The sequence below is a fragment of the Lygodium microphyllum genome, chromosome 13, assembly GCF_053477565.2.
Source record: "Lygodium microphyllum isolate KBCC chromosome 13, Lygodium_microphyllum_v1.1.10, whole genome shotgun sequence".
In the NCBI taxonomy this organism is placed as follows: domain Eukaryota; kingdom Viridiplantae; phylum Streptophyta; class Polypodiopsida; order Schizaeales; family Lygodiaceae; genus Lygodium; species Lygodium microphyllum.
Genome location: NC_141147.1, coordinates 79,953,804 through 79,968,747, shown reverse-complemented (window position 1 = coordinate 79,968,747; position 14,944 = coordinate 79,953,804). Strand labels below are relative to the sequence as shown.

At 41.9% G+C, this 14,944-nt stretch overlaps 2 pseudogenes; both read left to right on the top strand.

Annotated features, from left to right (window-relative positions):
- Positions 1–444: 444 nt before the first annotated feature.
- LOC148026821 (uncharacterized) lies at positions 445–1,122 on the top strand (annotated as a pseudogene).
- An 8,170-nt stretch (positions 1,123–9,292) lies between these two features.
- On the top strand, positions 9,293–9,970 carry LOC148026820 (uncharacterized; annotated as a pseudogene).
- The last annotated feature ends 4,974 nt before the right edge of the window (positions 9,971–14,944 follow it).

Below are 14,944 nucleotides of genomic sequence, written 5' to 3'. Positions count from 1 at the left end.
TCTGCTGGAATGCTACGGGCCTAATCTCTGTCTAACGCTGTGTACCGGAGGGGATTGGAGGGACCACGGTTCTTTTCAGCATGCCGAACTTGGGAAGCAATGCCATCGAAAGTGCGCACAAAGAGATCGCTCACTGGTTTCCTGAGGGCGTAACTGACTGGCAAAGCAGCTTGCACTCTTGGATCTATGAGTAGAGAGCCTTTTCAATCTCGAATCCACTAGTGAAAAGTTTTTTTTCTGGCAATGGAGCCCGAGTTATGCTGAAGTAGCAGTATGCTGCAGTATGGTTTGAATTTACCATCACTCAATTGTCCGCTACGACGTAGTTCTTGCGGCAACAATTTTTTGTGTTTTGGGAGGGAGGCATGATTCTGAACGGCGAAAAAAAAAAACAATGGAAATCGGATAGCTCTTCCTTATGCGCATATATCTGCATTCAGGGAGATGCTGTACAGTTTCTTCTCCCATCAGCAAGTTCGAGCTGATATTGCAGATGCTAACTTACCTTTGCAACTTTGTGCTTTGCTCTCAGGCCCTCCTCGCAGTGGCAAAACTTCCCTTCTGTATCAGTTTGCTTACAACTGTGCTAGACAAGAGTCCTCAGAAGTTGTCTTCATATGTAGCAAGTTTCGGAGAGGAAACCTCCTGTTTTATCCCAGGATGTTGATGCCGATTCAGAAGTATTTGAACGTGTTCGTATGAAGTATGCTGAGGATCATGAGGATATTCAAAAATATTTTGCTGCATTCGACCTGCATGAGAATCCACCGAGAGCAGTTATCATTGATGATTTCTGCGAGCTTTTGATGACTAAAAATTGTATGGACATCTGCGGTCAAGGGAAATTGCTATAATTAAGACCCTGGCACTTTGTAGATATGCTGTGGATTATGCAAATAAAGTTTCTTCGAAGGACAGGGGTTGCAAGCTCATGGTTTCAGATACACACGTTGGACAAGGCCCCGCCTACTTTACATGTATCAACGGTGGCTTCCCACAATTCTGACAATTGAAGGGCTTGGATTTGATCACTTTCAAGATCATGTTGAGTTTACCCAACAAAATTCTCTTCGTATTATGCAGTTTGCCTTTGAAGATGAAGTTAGCCTATTGATGTTTTGAAAGGCAGAAATACATTGATGCAAACTTACAAACTTGCATTAGAAGCTCCTCATGTTACTAATGTTGTGCATGAATGTACCCTGGTTATTTACAGATTTAGAGACTAAAAATGATGCAGAAATAGAGCTTTCAAATTGACTTTGATATGCTAAATAATTGACCTTCTATCCTGAAATTATTCAAAGTCCTCTGTGGTTGCGACATTGCTTTCACAAACCCTTCGACATCTTTGGTGAACCCGACGTGAAAGCGTCGCAGAAATTTCAGGATGGGAGACACTTCAGCCTCTATTTCAGCTTCTTCTTCAATTCCAGCTGCGTCTACTTCAGCTCCATCTATGATTGCTGCGTCAAGTACTTCAACGGAGGATCTAAAACAGATTTTGCAGAATATGTCCATGTATATGCAGCTCCAAAATCAGCAAACACAAATGTATATGCAGCAGCAACAACAATTGCATCAACAACAGTTGTCTCAGCAAAGGCAACTCTATTCGGAGCAGGAGAATGCAAATAGCGCGACTAAGGCTATTGAAGCAGTTGAGAGTGAGAAGAAGCTATTTGACGGGCGTAATGTTTCAGCATATTTGAAGACATATGAGATCAAGATGGGGTTCTTTGGAGTTCCTGCTGGACTTATGAGTAAGTACTTCCTTCGACTTGTCACACCTGCTTTGAGGACAAAGGTGACTGATTTATATATTCAAAATACACATTGGCAAGATTTTAAGAAGGCACTAAAAGAAGAATACTTCCTTGAGGACTTTGGTATGGCTACTCGGCGGTCATTCCGAGAGTGGGTCTACATGCCAAACAAGGGTCTTGCTGCTTCGGAGTTGATTCGAGAATTCGAAGAAAGGTATAGTCAGCTTGATGCTATTGAACAAAGAGCATTGGATGTTGAAAAAGTTGAACTTTTCTTGCAAGCTGCAGATCCTGCTCTTCAAGAAGAATTGGGTGAGCTTCTTGAAGATCGTACGAAGCCTATGGGTCTTAAAACTGATTGGCAGGATGCTCAGGATGCAGTTTCGACATTGACCAAGAGGAGGATATGGAAGACTCGTCTACAGAATGGTTCCATGACACCTACATCATCATCAGCTCCTATGCCTACTTCTATTCCTGTTATTTCTTCTCCTCCTCAGCCAGTTTCTTGGCCTATGCCAGTGCCTACTGTTTCTACTCCACCTATTCCTCCTATTCCACGACCGATGCCTACACCTTCTGCTCCAAACCCATCTATTCCATCGGTGCCTACCTCTATTGATGATATAATCAAAGGAATCACAGATTTGACACTTGAGTCAGTCAAAGCGGAGTTGGTGGGTAAGTTGAAGGAGCAGTTTGCTTCCACTATGCCTGCTACTTCTTCTAGTGCTCCTATTGCACCTAGGAGTGCTCCTAGTGCTCCTAGGAGAGATCGGAGATGTATTTGGTGTGATAGTACGGAGCATCAGCATTGCAGGGATTGTGACTCTTTCCAAGATGCAAGGAGGCAAAATTTGGTATATTGGGGGCAAGATGGTAAGATTTGGTTGACTGAGACAGGAGCTCCACTTGCTACCAACTTTGGTAAAGGTGGAATGAAGAAGTTAGTGGAGGATATGGCTGCGCGTACTTCTTATGTGGCAGCTAGAGGTGATGCTTCTGCATATGGAGTACAGATTGAGAAGGGATCGGAGACTCAGTCCGCACTATGGACTTATGCTATGGAGACTGCAAACAAGGGGAAAATTCAGCAAACTGTTTTGACTAGCGCAGGCTCTAGCATCAGATCAGAGACAGGATGGGACTCGCCTGTTGACAGGTATTCTATTTATGCTTATTTGGCTAAATCTCATGGTGCAGATGTATTTGTTGAGGAGAAGCGTAAGAGGGATGAAGAAAATCCAAGTGCAGCTAAGAAGACTAGAGGGGGTGAGTTTGTTACTCCACCTACTGCAGGACCGTCTTCACGATCAGGGCCAGATCGACAGATGGAGGATGCTCAAAAGAGGGAAAAGAGGCAAGAGCCTAGAGAGAGAAAGCAGCCAGGATTCAGATTGATGTCCGATATTGAGACATCTACAGACATGAAGAAACTCTTTCATGATAAGATACTTGGCAGTGAGGTGACTTTCACTATTTCTGAGATTTTGGGTATCTCAAAAAGAGAGTTTCAGGATCAGTTTCAGGAGGTCCTGAAGAGGAAAAGACATGCATTGTCTACCACTGATACACAGGGAGTTTTGATTGGAGAGTTGGATGATGATGATGATGAGGTTATGGTTGATAATGCTTCTGTTTTGCCGCAGGTAGAGAAGAGGGTTCAGCCTATGCATTATGCTGAAATTGATGAGCCTGTTTTGATACCGCGTAGTCACTTTTCGCGGAGCCATTGGGCTAGGGCAACTACAGAGACGATGGTAAAGGTTGGAGAAAAACAGGTGCCTTATGTTGCATTGGTTGATCATGGTTCAGAGATTAATCTCATTGTTCGTGGAGTTTATGAGAGTAACAGATGGCCTATGGATGTAGAGCATGGGTGGCGTATGAGAGCCGCCAATAACACTGCAGGTGATTTATATGCTGCTTGCCCTAGTGTCAGGGTTTCTATTGGTGATGTAGAGGAGGATTTTCATTTCTTTGTGCAGGATTCATGCTCGTATCCCATAATTCTTGGACAGCCATTCATTACAGAGATGCGCATGGAGACAAAGGTCATGGATGATGGATCTGCTTATGCACGGATTCGCAGTAAAGATGGTATGAGAGCAGTTCAGTTTATGACTGTATGTGTGAACCATGTTAGAAACAGGGATACTCTCAGAGATGCACCCTTACCCACTGTGAGGGATTCGGGTTTTCATTAGGTACCGCCATTTCGCGAGACGACGGTGGTACAGAGGAGAGGAGATTGGAGTTCTCGCCTCCTGGCAGCGGTGTTTTCTCCTCCGGTTATGTTGGGATTTCAGCAAACAGTTCAATGAGCTATCAGAAGACTTCTAGATTGTCTAGAGCTGCCAGGCAGTATATATGCAGGAAGGAGAAAAATTTGAAAAATGTAGGAATTTTGGAGGATGATGAGCACATAGAGGGCATGTATGACAGTGTGATTTGTGCAGATACGATGACAGAGATGGGAGATATGCTGAAAACTGATATGCTGAATTGTCATGGTAATGTATTAGTGCAATCCCTGGACATGTTTCATGAAATTGCAGATTTTGTGTCACAAATTGAGTCAGAGGCTGAGGAAACTCAGCAAAGAGTATTGAGTGCTGAAGAAATTCAGCAAACAGAGTTTCTAGCTGGTTATGATCAGCTTTCAGAGAGACAGAGGGCTGAAAATTTTCAGCCAACAGAGTTTATTGCTGAAATATTTCAGCATTCAGAGTTTGGGGCTGTTCCTATGCAGTCCATAGAGCAGAGGGCTGAGAATATTCAGCCATTGGAGTGCAGAATTGCTGATTTACAGCAAGGTTTATGTAATGCAGAAGAGCATAATGAAGCCAGGGTTGACACGAAGTACAAAACTGTGGATAAGAAGGTGAAGCCGGTTGCTGTACCGCTTCCATCTGACAGTGATCAGCAAATAGAGAGGGCTGCTAAACAGCAGATTTTGAGGAATCCAGAGCATATTGGTCATAAATTTTCAGCAGAGACACTTGCTGAATTGAAAATAGGAAATGGTGATTTCTTGTTACCCATGGAGAAGCAATGCTTTCAGGAGATGCTTGAGCGTCATGGAAGGGGATTTGCTTTTGTCCCACATGAGATTGGATGTGTGAATCCTGATATTGTTGCTCCTATGGTTATCTTTACTATTCCTCATATCCCATGGAATCTCCGACCTATTCCAGTGCCTAAAGCACACTTGCCAAAGCTAATTGATTTATTGAATGAGAAGATCAGGATGGGAATCCTTGAGCCTTCATCTGCACCATACTCAAACAGGTGGTTTACAGTTCCGAAGAAGAATGGTACTCTTCGATTTATTCAGGACATGCAGCCAGTGAACAGGGTTACTATCAGGAATGTTGGTATTGGTCCAGTTGTGGATGAGTTTGCAGAGGCATTTGCTGGACGTGCCATCTATTCTTTGGGTGATTTGTATTCAGGTTATGATCAGTTTCAGCTGGCTTTGGAAAGCAGGGATATAACCACCATGAGAACTCCTATTGGGCTTGTCAGGATGTGTACCTTGCCTCAAGGTGCTACTAATTCTGTTGCACATATGATGAATGCCATGCATAAGGTCCTTCGTGATTACATACCTCAGCTTACTATGCCTTTCTTGGATGATGTGCCCATTAAGGGGTGTGCAGAAGAAGAGAAGAATGAGAGCCTAAATGAGCAGGGATGCAGGTACTTTGTGGCTGATCATATTTCAGCATGTGAGAAGATTTTGGCCAGGTTAGAAGAAGTGAACTTGACACTTTCAGGGCAAAAATCTGTTTTTGGAGTGAATGAGGTTGTCATTGTTGGGCATATGTGTGGATATTATGGCAGGAAACCCTCACCTGATAAGGTGAATGCTATAGGCAAGATTGCAGAGTATTGTTCCACCACTTCTGAGGTACGGAGATTCATTGGCGCTTGTGTGTTTTATATGATTTGGATACCTCATTTTGCACACATTGCAGATTGTTTGTATCAGTTGCTTCGAAAGGGGCAGAAATTTTATTGGGATGAGAGCCACACTAGAGCCATGCGGAAATTGAAGAAGTTATTGCAGAATGCTCCTACTCTCAGGAAAGCGGATTATAACTGTGATAGGCCTATTGTATTGACAGTTGACACTAGTCCAATTGGCATAGGTTGGGCTGTGGGTCAAGATGATGCAGATGGAAATAGGTATGCTATTCGGTTTGGGGCGAAAGTCCTAAACGAGAGACAGAGGAGATATCCGCAAATCAAAAGGGAGTTATTGGGGATTGTGACGGCTCTCAAATGTGACAAGGAGTACTTTATTGGAGCTTCAGTTGTGGTAGAGACAGATTGCTTGCCATTGATTGGTATGATCACGAGTTGCTCTACTCCGGATATAGCCATGTTGAGATGGATTGCATACATCAAGTCATTAAATCCGGAATTTAAACACATAGCAGGGAAGGATAATCCAGTGGCAGATATGTTGTCTAGAGCCAGATATGATGATGAGGAGACTCTACTTGCAGAAGAGGATGATGCAGAAATTTCAGCCACTATGGTTGATCATGTTTGTCATGTTTATGATATTGTGGCTTTTACAGAAGAGCTCTATGTTGGAGATTGGTTGCAGATTGGCAGGTACCTTAGTACACTAAGCAAAAGAGATGAATGGACAGATGAAGAGTTCAAGAAGATCAGAAGGAAAGCCTATGGTTATTTTCTCAAGGACGGATTTCTTTGGAAACATCCGAAGAAAAGAGGCGGATTACCTTTGCGGGTTGTCTGCGATAGAGAGACACAGTTACAGATGATGAGGGAGTTTCATGAAAGTCCTTGGGCTGGTCATAGAGGAGTATGGGCTACTTATGAGAAAATCAGGGAGAAATATTGGTGGAAAGGCATGTACAGAGATGTTTCTCACTTCGTTGAGACTTGCAGAGACTGCCAGATGTATTCAGTAGTGCGTCATAGAGATGAGCTTCATCCGACCTATCCGCTATGCATTCATTATAAGTGGGTAGTTGATTTGGTTACCATGCCTATGGGTCTATGGCAGATGAGGTACATTGTTTTGGCTAGAGAGGATCTTACCAATCATGTTGAGGGTAGATCTTTGAGAACGAAGACCACTAGTGCAGTGTGTAAGTTCTTATTGGAGGAAATTTTCTGCAGGTATGGTTGTGTGGGTAAGATCACTGCGGATCGTGGTGAATTGGATGCAGATGAAGCTAGGGAGTTTTTCTCTCAGCTAGGGATCAAATTGGCTCTAACCACAGCATACAATCCAGAGGGAAATGGAAAGAGTGAAAGAGGGCATCCGCCGATAGTGAAAGCATTAGCCAAAGCATGCAGAGGACGGATTGGAGAATGGCCAAGACTTTTACCATTTGCTTTATGGGCTGATCGTACGACTCATAGTGTTACTACAGGATATATGCCTGCAGAGTTGATGTATGGTCAGAAACCTGTTATGCCGATTGAGACTTGTGCTTTGACTTGGTCAGTTTTACCTTGGCAGGAGGATTTGACGAGAGAGGAGCTCTTAGCTCTTCGGATTCGACAGTTGGAGAGGAGACCTGAGGATATTCAGCTAGCTATTGACAGGTTGAAAGTTGCTAGACTAAGGAACAAGGACAGGTTTGATAGCAGGCATCGCTTGCGGCCTAGAGCAATAGAAGAGGGAGATTGGGTATTGGTCTTTGATAGCAGCCTTGAAAATCAGCATACTGCACTTCGGAAGATGGTGAAAAGATGGTTTGGGCCATACATAGTCAGACATGTCTTTGATAATGCAACATATGAACTGACAGAGTTGGATGGGACAGTGCTTAGAGTGCCAATTGCTGGAAAAAGAATCAAGATTTTCAAGAAAAGAGATGATGAGGATTATGCATTGGAAGAATTTTCGAGAGAAGAGCAACGACAAGAAACTCCAGTGGAAGAGACAGATGATATGGCTGGAAATCTTGTTGATCTACCGGTAATGCATAACGAAGAGATTGATTTGTTTGTGGATCTTGATGATAATGATCATGGGTAGTTGGCCCATCCGGAGGATGCGCAGGATTAGAGGGGGTGGATGTCGTATTGCTGCGCATTTGAGGTGTGAACCACCCAAAAGTTGTACATGAGATTTGTTACTTTGTACATACTTTGGCGTAGACGTTGTGCTTTGCTTTGCTTGAACATTTTTCTTTCAGTTGGTTCATGTTCAATTTTACAGAAGAGACAAGCGCTGTTTGGGATTGAATCTAATATTTGGTATAAACAAATTAGAAGGAGAACGAGTTCTAGATCTGCAATGAGTATGGTTTTTCCGAGCTTCACAAGTTGTTTGCTTATGCTGGAGATGCAAATGGTATCAACAAGGGAGTTTAAGAAGACCAGTGAATTTTCAGATGAACATGAGGCTCATGTGTTATCCTTGATCATGGAACCACTGCTTGCCAAAATTCATTAGCACTATTGTTCATGTACTCAGCTGAGTGGATTTTACAGAACAGAAAAGTTTGAACCTTTGACATGCATTCAATATGCTTACATACACATGTGATGCTGAAATTGTGCTTTTCTTCCGAGCGGGAACACTTTCGATTGAAGTTCTTTGGCATTACAGCTCGCGGCTTTTCTGATTCTAGAGGGAAGCTAATTTGAGAGGAAACAAAAGGGGAAAAGAAAACACGAAAAGAAGAGGAAAAAGAGGGGATTTTTGAAAAGCTAAAGAAGGAGGGAAAAAAGGGGAACAGAGGATACGAATGAAGAAAAGAAGGGGAGCTATTTTGAAAAGAAAAGAGGTATTTTGGGAGAGAGGAACGCAGCAGGAAAGGGAGGGGGATGAGGATATTCGAGGACAGAGGAAGGCGATGAAGAAAAAAGGAAACACTCGGCTTTTCAGGATATGCTGGAGCTTTGAGTGCAAGGGAAAAGAAAGCATTGATTTGGAGTTGAGGGAGTAGAGGGAGTCGAAGAGCTCTGTGGCTGATTGGAGAAAGGGGATGATGGTGTTTTCACAAATTTTGAATATCAAGAAAAGGAGTAGTGATCGATGGTAATCTGCGCTGTACAAGGGAAAAGAAAGGAGTTTTTTTTTTAGCTCTGCTGGAATGCTACGGGCCTAATCTCTGTCTAACGCTGTGTACCGGAGGGGATTGGAGGGACCACGGTTCTTTTCAGCATGCCGAACTTGGGAAGCAATGCCATCGAAAGTACGCACAAAGAGATCGCTCACTGGTTTCCTGAGGGCGTAACTGACTGGCAAAGCAGCTTGCACTCTTGGATCTATGAGTAGAGAGCCTTTTCAATCTTGAATCCACTAGTGAAAAGTTTTTTTTCTGGCAATGGAGCCCGAGTTATGCTGAAGTAGCAGTATGCTGCAGTATGGTTTGAATTTACCATCACTCAATTGTCCGCTACGACGTAGTTCTTGCGGCAACAATTTTTTGTGTTTTGGGAGGGAGGCATGATTCTGAACGGCGAAAAAAAAAAACAATGGAAATCGGATAGCTCTTCCTTATGCGCATATATCTGCATTCAGGGAGATGCTGTACAGTTTCTTCTCCCATCAGCAAGTTCGAGCTGATATTGCAGATGCTAACTTACCTTTGCAACTTTGTGCTTTGCTCTCAGGCCCTCCTCGCAGTGGCAAAACTTCCCTTCTGTATCAGTTTGCTTACAACTGTGCTAGACAAGAGTCCTCAGAAGTTGTCTTCATATGTAGCAAGTTTCGGAGAGGAAACCTCCTGTTTTATCCCAGGATGTTGATGCCGATTCAGAAGTATTTGAACGTGTTCGTATGAAGTATGCTGAGGATCATGAGGATATTCAAAAATATTTTGCTGCATTCGACCTGCATGAGAATCCACCGAGAGCAGTTATCATTGATGATTTCTGCGAGCTTTTGATGACTAAAAATTGTATGGACATCTGCGGTCAAGGGAAATTGCTATAATTAAGACCCTGGCACTTTGTAGATATGCTGTGGATTATGCAAATAAAGTTTCTTCGAAGGACAGGGGTTGCAAGCTCATGGTTTCAGATACACACGTTGGACAAGGCCCCGCCTACTTTACATGTATCAACGGTGGCTTCCCACAATTCTGACAATTGAAGGGCTTGGATTTGATCACTTTCAAGATCATGTTGAGTTTACCCAACAAAATTCTCTTCGTATTATGCAGTTTGCCTTTGAAGATGAAGTTAGCCTATTGATGTTTTGAAAGGCAGAAATACATTGATGCAAACTTACAAACTTGCATTAGAAGCTCCTCATGTTACTAATGTTGTGCATGAATGTACCCTGGTTATTTACAGATTTAGAGACTAAAAATGATGCAGAAATAGAGCTTTCAAATTGACTTTGATATGCTAAATAATTGACCTTCTATCCTGAAATTATTCAAAGTCCTCTGTGGTTGCGACATTGCTTTCACAAACCCTTCGACAGCGTAGCTCAAATACATTCCATAGATTCAAACGTGAGCTCAAAGCCGTCCCCAAATGTCAGATACATGATGGAAAATCCCAAAGCATACAACCAGTACCAATAGGTAAGTTACAAAGCATCCAAAGTATCTTCAGCCCACTGTTATTACAGCCAAGTTTAACTGTCAAAACTAAGAAATTTCAGCCAATATTTCAAGCCAAAATCATGGCATAATCATGTGCATACATTCCCAAGGCACTAGGCATCATGTAGGCCGCATACGGGCATCAAACAAGGTCCGTATATTCAATCTAGATAAACATTGTATTAGGGTTATTTTTTTTTTGTATCAAACTAAAGAAAAAAAGAAAGGAAAAGAGGAAGTGGTTATTCTCATTCTTATCATCATTTTCCTCTACTATGCTATTGTTTGGAATTATTTTTGACATCTTCATCTCCCTAGGCCTCTATGGTCATCATCACAAATGCTGGTGGTGCCTTCTACTTGCTACAACACACTCACCTTCAGAACCATCAAGTGTAGCAATATCACTCCCATCATGATCATCATCTTCATCAACCTCTTGATGGGCTACAATACCATCATATTTTCCACCTTACGCTTCAAGATAATTGCTATTGTTGAAATGAAAATAGATAAGAGGGGAGAGAGGTGAAGAAGCCAAGACGTCACATGCAAAATAATGTAGACTTGAGCACACAAAGAGATCGAGCTAAAATCTTATTATTCTTCTTTCTTCTTCTTCCACCAGAAAAAAATAAGTGTAGAATATGATAAAAGACTAATATAAAAATGCCACAATATATGTATATGCAATCACTAAGTGTGAACCTGCTAAGGAAAGAAGAGGTGGCACAATGAATGTGCCATAACCAAGGATGCACTAAATGAGTGTAGTCTTGTTGTGGAATCACTCAGGTATCCTCATGTTGATTATGCAACCCTGCTAGCGAGTAATATCCTACCATGTCACTGTCATTGTTAAAAAACACACACCTTTGATGTACTTATCGATGAGGGAGCTGACTTTGACATCCTTACCCATGAGCATTGGACTCTAATTGGGTAGCCTCAAAATTGTAGCCCACCAATGCAAAACTCAACCCATTTGGGGGAGAGTCCTACTCACTAGTGGAGAAGTGAAAAATGGAAGTCTCTATTGAGATTGAAAGCCTACCTATAATTTTCTATGTATTGCATAACTCTAAGGTCACTGGTAAGGAATTACTCTACTAGGATGCGCATTCAGAAAAGAAAACACATTGCAATGTTGACTACGACTTGTAGTGCATTTACCTTGCCATTGGCAATGTGTGAATACTAACAGCTCTCAGCAAAGGGAAGCATAGCTCCACCTAAGCCCGCAGCGCCACTGGTAGAAGTACATAGAACAAAATCTAAGGAGGGGGGTTGTGACTTGTCCTGCCCTGCCAAGCCCAACCAAGTGCAACCCAAAGCAAATACAAACAATCCCACAGTTCCACAACTCTAATGGGTGCCTAAATGACACCCACCACCACCCAAAATCCAACCCTCACCAATCCAATATCCCAGAACATCATGACCTAAAACCTCCCTAAAACTAGGAGACACAATAGATGCTATAGAACCAAACGAATGGCCAAGCCACAATGGGTACCTGAAGCCTTGTTGCATGCCGAAGGCTATTATGAAGGAAACAACTGGATTTTGTTGCCTAAGCCCAGGAGTAGCATACGTGCTCCTCATTCATCTACTATTAGCCCATCTTCAAGACCTTGTGGGCCACCTAAAACAGATAAGCCACTTGAGCCAAAAGCTACCAAATCCATAAAACCTCTACAAGTCTCTCAACCAATATCACAACTGACTCAACCTAATGGTACTTGTGTCCCAATGGCTTCACAAGCAACAAGGAGCACAATATCTTTGTCACAAACCACATCTATCCCACAAGTGGCTAACATGTGCTCTATGGATTGGCCGAAGCAACAACCATAAATGGCTTAGTTATCAAACCCCAACCTCCTGTAGAATTTAGACCCTCTTATGAATGGAGATCCATTTTTATGTTGGCATTTGATCTAGTTGAGAACATGGGGGATGACTTGATAACATACATTTGACACTTCGATGCCACCTTCACCACACTTGCTAAAAGCTTTGACCGGTTGGACTTAGTGTAACAAAACATGGAACTTGGACATGGCTATGGAGGAAGAAACTGAAAGAACAGACTCATGGAGACATAGACTAGAACAATGACAGTCACACAAGTGAATGAGGTTCCAAGATTAAGTGCTTGGACTCATGAGCACAGACTTGTGTACAGATAATGACACCGACTCTTGGTCAAGTACAAAAGTACAATAGCATTGCATTGAAAACTAAACCAAGTACATGTCTTTATACCTTTCCAGCTTCTCCACTATCCTCAGTGTGCTTATGGGATACAAGTCTCCTCATCATGCATCATACATCATTTGACCTATTTTCCAACACCTCCCCTCAAATGATGAATTCCTACACTTGCTGACTTTTGCCCTGCTACATGATAACATGGCCCTGGAGACTAGCTCATGGGCAGCCTAGTCAAGTAAAGCTTGAAATTTTACGTTTTTGGCAAGGGTTTTTTCAATAAAAATCCACTTACGGAAAGAAAACATCCACTATGGGAAAAATACAATGATCCACTATGGGAAAGATACAATGAAAATTTCTTTAGAACAATGTGTTAGAGTTGTTGATAGTGGTGGAAGCATCTTCTTGTTCTTCTCCTTCATTCATAAACTAGCTTTGGTGGTGATCTTCTTGCACTTATTGTGTTCTCTTCTTGTGGAAACATTCACTGGCTACATGGCCAGTCTTGCTACAGTAATGACAAATAATTCGGTCCTTGTTGCTATTGGTGATGAACCCTCAACCACGTCCTTTCGTGCTACATAAGTACCCTTGGTGTACAAGAGGTTATCCCTTAATTTGGTTTCTTTTACATCCTTGCTTTTAAATTTTCTTTCTCCATCAAGCAATGAGTGCTCAATGTCTTTGAGTGAGAGATTGGGAACATTATTTAGTGTTGAAACAAGGTTCTCATATGGTTCATGATTAACATTGCCAAGTAGCATTGGTATTGCTTCATCCTCATCAATGTTCTCTTTAAGAGTTGCTAGCTGAGTTTTAAGAATCTTAAAATTATTGATGTGTATAGTCATAGATGAACTGCTTTTTACATCCAACTTATAAAACTCCATGAGTAATTTTTCCTTTGAGTTCTTTGCTTATGTACCAAAGATGCTGTCAAGTTCTTCCCATGCCTTCTTTGCATCCTTAATTCTAGAGATGTGGTGTAATACATCATTTGATAGACCCTAGGAAATAATACCTAGAGCTTCGTTGTTCATCTTCTTCCATGCCTTTGTTTTAGGTTGGTCTTCTCTACAGCATCTTCCTCTTTAGCATCTTGTTTCTTGTCATCTGCATCATCTTTCTCAAAGAGATCCCATAGGTCTTTCCTCATGAGATGGTACATGGTTTTCTCCTTCTAGGCATAAAAGCCTTCACCATTAAACTTTGTTATCTGCTCCAATTAAGTCATCTTAGAACGAGTTCTTACCACGAGAACACTTGGGCAGTATCTATCCTTCTACAAAGAAATTGAGACTTACAAATGGATTTGATCAATAGGGTCTTGAATCATTACAAGTGCTGAGAATGAGCTTTTGAGCATTTGAGGTAAAATTAGTGAATAGCTTGCTCATGAGTGAGCTAAATACACAAGTGCCAAGAGACAGTGATTGAGTATCAAGACATAGTATTGATGTTGAATCTCCTTGTTGAGCTAGATGTTTCTCAATGATCTCCTTCCCTTACTAATTTGGAGTGTTGTTGATTGAGCTAGAATTTAGATCAAAGTGGCAATCACTTGGACGAGTTGGTAGGAGTGAGAAATTCAAGTGTAAAGTAAGCTTGAACCACAAAAGCTATGGCTGCCCTATATTAGGGTTTCTATACTTGACTACCTTTCTGTTTGCTGCAGCACATACATGCAACTATTTCACGAAAGATTTAATACAGAGAAGGCTCATATACCAAACTTCAAAAGCCCTATGGTTCTAAGTCAGATTGCAGCATGTGCAGGTTGCACAACTGTACGACTGCCAGGCGCAATCTGGAAAGATTCAACGATTTTCCATGATGGTGGAGATATACCACACCAATGTCAACAAAACTGAGTTGTCAGATAGAAGCTCCAAGAGTAGGGGAAGAAGTTTGCAAGAGAGATCTCAATGAGATGTTGCTTACTTGTGCTGTTGTAGTTGATCTCTCATTACCCTCCTATAGATTAGTATATCATCGAAAAAGATGAGCACAAACTAAAAAAGGAAGGGATGAAGATCTTGTTCATACGACTCGAAAAAGTTGTAAGGGCTTTTGTCAGCCCAAATAGCATGACAAGTAAGTGATACAAACCCCAATCATTCTTGAATGTTTTTTTAACTTCATTACCTTCACTCATGCATATTTGATGATAGCTAGATGTCAAGTCTATCTTAGTGAAATAGCAGGCTCCCTTGAGCTCATCTAGCAAGTCATCAATTCTAGGTATGGGGTGCCTATTCTTGATTATAATCTTGTTAAGGTCATGATAATTGATACACATCCTAAAGGAGCCATCCTTCTTCTTGATCAACAAGATAGGAATACATAGGGGGAAGAGCTAGGCCTGATAAACCCCATTTCAATGAGCTCTTTCACTTTCTTGGAAAC